This window comes from Triticum dicoccoides, chromosome 4A (assembly GCF_002162155.2).
Source record: "Triticum dicoccoides isolate Atlit2015 ecotype Zavitan chromosome 4A, WEW_v2.0, whole genome shotgun sequence".
Lineage (NCBI taxonomy): Eukaryota > Viridiplantae > Streptophyta > Magnoliopsida > Poales > Poaceae > Triticum > Triticum dicoccoides.
In genome coordinates this window covers 495740755-495746725 of record NC_041386.1, presented here as the reverse complement: position 1 = coordinate 495746725, position 5971 = coordinate 495740755, and the positions used below count along the sequence as shown (strand labels likewise).

At 42.7% G+C, this 5971-nt stretch overlaps 1 pseudogene; it reads right to left on the bottom strand.

Annotated features, from left to right (window-relative positions):
• Positions 1–543: 543 nt before the first annotated feature.
• Positions 544–5533, bottom strand: LOC119286375 (annotated as a pseudogene).
• Between the last annotated feature and the right edge of the window lie 438 nt (positions 5534–5971).

The window sequence follows — 5971 nt, the reverse complement described above, 5'->3', positions numbered from 1 at the left end:
AAGCATCGACGATACTAATGTTGGTTAAAATTCACGAGGATCATCCTGCCACAATATCTTCTCAATCATAATGGATTTTGTATCTCAGGTGTCAAGCCATGACCAACTAAGCTATATCCAATCAATATAAGGGGCATTGAGCATTATTAGGTTGTCGCTTGAATCAACAATTCTAGGTGAGATGATAAATGGGTCACTAGAAGGTGAGGATACCAAGCATTGCAAGCATGCCAAAATCTAGAGAACTATAAAAAAACTAAAGGTGTAGGATGCACAAGGGTTTTACATGGATTGTGGGGATGTAAGGAGATAGACAAGTTTAAATGCAACTAATGGCACGTACATCCTTTAATGGTGCAACTAAGTGTGTGCATCTCGAGGGGGGGGGGGTATAACCATCTCGATGAATATAGTGTAATGACTCGTTCCCTTTAGGTGAAAACTTGATGTTCATGCCATGAAACCCCAAATAGAAAAGGATAAAAGGTAACTCCATAAGAATAAATGTGGTTATGCAAATTGTATCAAGTTTGATGACCCGATGAGCAATAGCTAGCTGAAACATTATCCATCACATGCATTCCAACATTAATTCTTACACAACGTTCCAAAATTATATGCACAACCATCATAGAGGTGCTGACATTGATACACCACAACAAGTTGTTCACATCTAACTAGCATAGGCGTACAATAATACCCATACACATGTGCTACACCTCAGATCGAGAGATGTGCATATACAATGTGCACGTATATGTCGCTGATCAAGTTTAGTGTGTCTATTCTTAGATGACGAGTTGGGAGAGTTCTTCTTTTTCATTATCCAGAAAGGGCCTCAAATCAAGTTGCTTCCGGGGTGGGGCGTTCAGTTATTCGTAGCTAGCTTCACACTTGCGTCTAATTTTGCTGCTTCGTCATGACCTAAAATTGATGAGTAGCAACAAACTATCTCATGGGCATGCTCACATTGAACATTTCAATATATAAGAAATGACTTCTTCTAAATGTACCTTTGGTATCGCTTGATGTTGGATGACGAGCAATGCATAATTTTTTAGCCGTCGCAAGAAACAACCTGAAAGAAACGACAAATGCATAATTGCTTTAGTTTTTCTAACAACTTTCTAAAGTTGCATGTTCAGGAAAAAATTCGGCACAAGTGCTCTTCATATTTCGGCTCTGATTTCTATACAAAATTCACCATAAAAAAGCAATAATAATATGTAGTCGGTTATGCCACCTATTTGTTTTGATCACGCACTATTAGGGCATCTATGATACGGGGATGGTTGTTCTTTTTTACTTTTGAGAATATCAGTGAAAAACTAAAAGTTTTCCAAAAACAACAATTAACAATATCCTCTTGCGATGTTAATTCATGGCGCAGAAGGATGTATGAAGAACAATACTTACTCCCATGGGACATCCCCAACAAGCATCCGGTCGCCTTCAAAGTCTTCATATAGAAATATGAAGTCGTCACTATTTGCATAATCACCTTCTGCAGAATCCAAACTCTGATAATCTGCAGCTGCATTTACGCAATCCAATCCAAGAATTCAATATAATTGATACATAAAAACATGAAAAGACATCGCACTCATAGCAAAAGAGAGACAATACTGCACAATTCTAACATGCCATGTGTTTTCAATGAGAAATACATGTTTAAAAATAGTTTATTTAACGAGGTTTAGAAATGGCTTTTTTACCGGGTGGGGGGCGGGGGAGGAGGGGAATAGTTAAGTGTTGTGAAAGTCAATTTAATTTCCATCTAAATAAAACTCATGCTAATTTCACAACGAATTCTAACTGGAAGAGTACATTGACCTAGGGCCCCGTGAAGCCCATGGTGTTCACATGGTAGGTGAGCGATAGCCTGGTTAAGATGAATTGCCTTAGACCCAGGAGGACAAGGGCCCAATTGGCCACACGAGGTGAACGACATGGACAATGCTAACCTCCCATTTGGGCTTAATGAGCTTGTTATAAATTTGTTGAACTCTGGTCAAAATCACAACATACTCAATATGTTACCGCCCTCATCAAAGAAATAAAAATCAAAATGGTACCTCGTTTTATCATGGAAAATGTGTTTTATTTAACGTCGTCAACCAACCGTCAAGTTTCTTTAAATCGAGGCCCTATTTTCAACGGTAGGAAAATATATAAAAAATGCGAAAGGAACTGTAAAGATTCACTAGAAGTAGAAATCCCATCAAACATAATAAAAATTATATCTATCTCCATTGACCACCAAACCACCACTGTTGGAACAAAGCCGCCGACAAGCCTCTATCGTTGCTCCCATACCGGAGCCAGACAGACCTTGTCGATAACGGTCAGGAAGTCTTCGTGCATGTGTCCCTAAGAACCAGTGCCTCGGAGCCACAATCATCACAATTAAGCCCTTGAATCGATCTGATGAACCTAACACCAAATCTCGTCGTTGCGTATGCATGACGAGAAACCATAACCTCGCCGCTCCAAGGAGATGGCAGGAATCTACTTAAAAGCTCTGTTTAATCCGTCCCTATGGACGAACTTGAGGAGAATCAAAGCCCAGAAGACTGACTCTAAGAAGTTTCCCCATCCATTCGAGAGTCATTCATGCCAAGAAAAAAAAAGCCTACCTATCTACTGGCCGGAGCCGAGACATTAGGATTTCTTTCCGAAGAGGCAAGCAGAGAGGAGGCGAATCCATAATCTCTTTGCCGAGATCGAGGGGCAGAAGGCTTCTGTGACTAATTATATTTTTGGTTTTGCTAAAACACATCTAGATGTGCCCTAAATATTACACATCTACATCCTTTATGTCCTTCGTTTTAGACGGAGATTCATGCGTGTATTTTTTTCTTTTTTCTTTTTTCTTTTTTATGTTTGATTGAGTTACTTAGATGTACACTAATTAGGATACATGATGTGTGCCCTAGATATACTATTTGAGAGCAGTATCTTGTTGGGGAAAATAATAATGGAGAGCGGTACTCACGGCAGAAGAAGTTTCTTGTCATCTTGGTGAGCGCCCGCGAGAGGGAGTCGTAGCTGCGGTGAGCTCTCAGGTTGATCTTCCTAACGATCAGGCAGCCATCCATGTGCACCTTGGCGAACATGTTTGCCTGCAGCCGCTGCGGTTCTGCGGTGACCGTACAGCTCCTCGGCGCCCCAGCCACCTCCTTATCATCATCGGCTGGCGAGGCCGCGGCGGGTATCTTCGTGTTCTTTGGGCCGTCGGCCTGCTTCACGCCGGCGTCGGGTTTTAGCACGTGCGTGGCGGTGACGAGGTGGCGCCGGGCGGTGTGCACCGGCGGCCAGCCCACAGCTGCCAAAGGCACTGAGACCACACTAGCATCGCTGCTGATGACAAAGAATTGAATGCAAATATTAGGCGCCCATGAATACGTTGTGCAGATCAGGTGCAAATGTGTGCAATAATACATGCATGAATGCAATGCAATTTACTTGCCTGTGGTTAATTATTTTCCTAGAGTATTTAAGATGAACGTGTTTGTTGATTACTTCGTCCAGATTTATTGGTCTGGGAAGCCAAGACGTTAAGACCAAAGAGGAGTACGCGGATGTTACTCCGTTTGTTTCTCTCCTTTTAATTATCTGTCACGTCATCTTTTTTACCTATGTGACATGCACGGTCATAACTATGTTATTCTCACTATAATAGTCCAAAGGTGAAGATGCTAAAATTATAAATGAGATGACATGAATTTCATATGGTCATCTGGCCACATGGCAACAGTCTAGCACGTCCAGCCGCCCAATTATTAGGAGCAACACATCCACGGACGGACACACGAAAGTCGTTTTTATGGAAAAGACTGCACTAGTTCTCTTTCTTTCTTTCTCTCTTTTCTGTGGGAGGATGGGGGAAAGACTGCACTGCGCTGCATGCACAATCAAGCAGAGCCATGCTGCACTCATCATTGCTGCTCCCCTGCCTGGGCCGGCCTGCGCTGAATATTCTCGCTTAATTCCTTGCAGAGCAGAGGAGATCTTCTCTATGTACGTTACTCGCTAACGGTATCTATCCGGCCGCGTATGGCCGGCCGGCAAAAGCATTGTGAGAATTAACCCACGTACGTCCATCAGGAGGTTATATATACATGTTTTCCCTGTATTAGAAACCCTAGATGTCAAGGACTCCATTTGGTGCACACACATATACAATGCGTACAAGAATCTATTCGCAATCATTTCTAAACGCAGTTCTAAGCACACGAGGACCTGAAAAATACTAATCAATGCGCTCTAGTGGAGTGGTAGGGGTTCAAAATGTTCATGATTGCAATCATTTGTGCCTATGTACGTAGAGAACGTGAATTAATCCCGCACTTTTCCCTCGTATATACTTGTTTGTTTAATTCATGATTGCTGAGTGCTGAAACTTACTACCTCCGTCCTGTTTAAATTGGTCCCCATTGTATTCCATGTCAAATTTTAACCATAAATTTAACTAACAAAATATTCATGCATGTCACCAAAAATTATATCATTGAAAACTATATTCAAATACGAGTCCAATGATATATTTTTTTTTGACATGTATTAACACTTTGTTAGTTAAATCTTTGATCAAAATTTGACACAAATTATAAAGAAGACCAATAAACCAGGAAGGAGGTAGTAGTTAGCATTATAAACTCATTACACGACAGGAAATCCATATTTTGACAGCTGACACATTTTTAGCTAGCTAGAGCCGTTGGATGCCATGATGGTGAAAAAACATGCAGGAGTAGGAGTGGCTGCTAAAACTGAGTAGGTAATATGCATGTAGATGCATATGCATATATGTGTGTTGCTCAATTAACTATCAGCACATAACATTTGGCTCACCTTGTCCCATATGTTGTTGCCACCGACGCCTGCGCAATGCTCCGGTCCTGCTCCGCGGCCGCCTTCTGCTGCCGGGCGGCGAGGCTCCAGGGGTGCATGAAGCCGGTCGGGCTCGGCATGAACACCGCCGCCCAGCTGCTGCTAGGCACAATGCCATGGCAATTACCAGCACGCCCTGCGCTAAGCGTGTTCGCAGTGGCGGTACCAGCGATGACCATGTCACTGCTCTGCACTCGATCGACATCGCCGCCACCTTGAGGACCGTTGTAGCGTGCCATGGCGGTGCCACCGCAGCTGGCGGCGCTGCAGTTACCTCCGGGAGACAAGGAGATGCCGAGGCTGAGGTCTAGATTGCTACCGTGGAAGCATGCGCCACTAGAGCTCGCTTCCTTCGCCACCTTCATGCCGGTGGCTGCAGTGGCAGCGGTGCTCTCTTGCCTACCAAGAGGAGGAGGCGTCTCAAACGATATAAGATTCATCATGGCGGTGGAGCAAACTAACCAACGAAGACAGACAGATGGTAGCTAGAAGCAAATGAGATTGATGAGACAGAGGCAACAGATGTGAGAAGAAGAGCGGCGAGCTGAGTGAGTGAGTTGGTGAGCAGAAAGATGGTGTTATGGGTGGAGGAGAGAATTAATATGTCGGGAGAATATAAGAGATGGTGCAGTGGTAGTGGTTGATATGGTATGGATAGATAGATGGTGTACATATATGTAGGCAGATATATAGAGGTGCAAGCTATGGCTAGGGAGAAGGGCGGGGCAATGATTTCATACAAGATTTTGTAAAAAGATGGGAGTATCATGTGCAAGAGATATGATCAATGCCATATCTATGTACCCATGCTAGTGTAGTAGTAGTTTCATGATGTTGTTTTGTGTACCTAGATGTATAGCCATCACATGCACTTCTTAGAGCGGACTTTGTGCACCAGCTGAGTGCCTAAAGTAGTATCGAGTACTTTGAAAATATAATGTTTTAAGCATTTACAAAAACATTGCCCTAAAAGGAAACAAACTAAAAGAAATAAAACAAACTATGTCAAAAAAAACGTACATAAACTACACATTTTAGAATATGGAAAAACAAGCATATAATAGTGGAATTTGGGAAA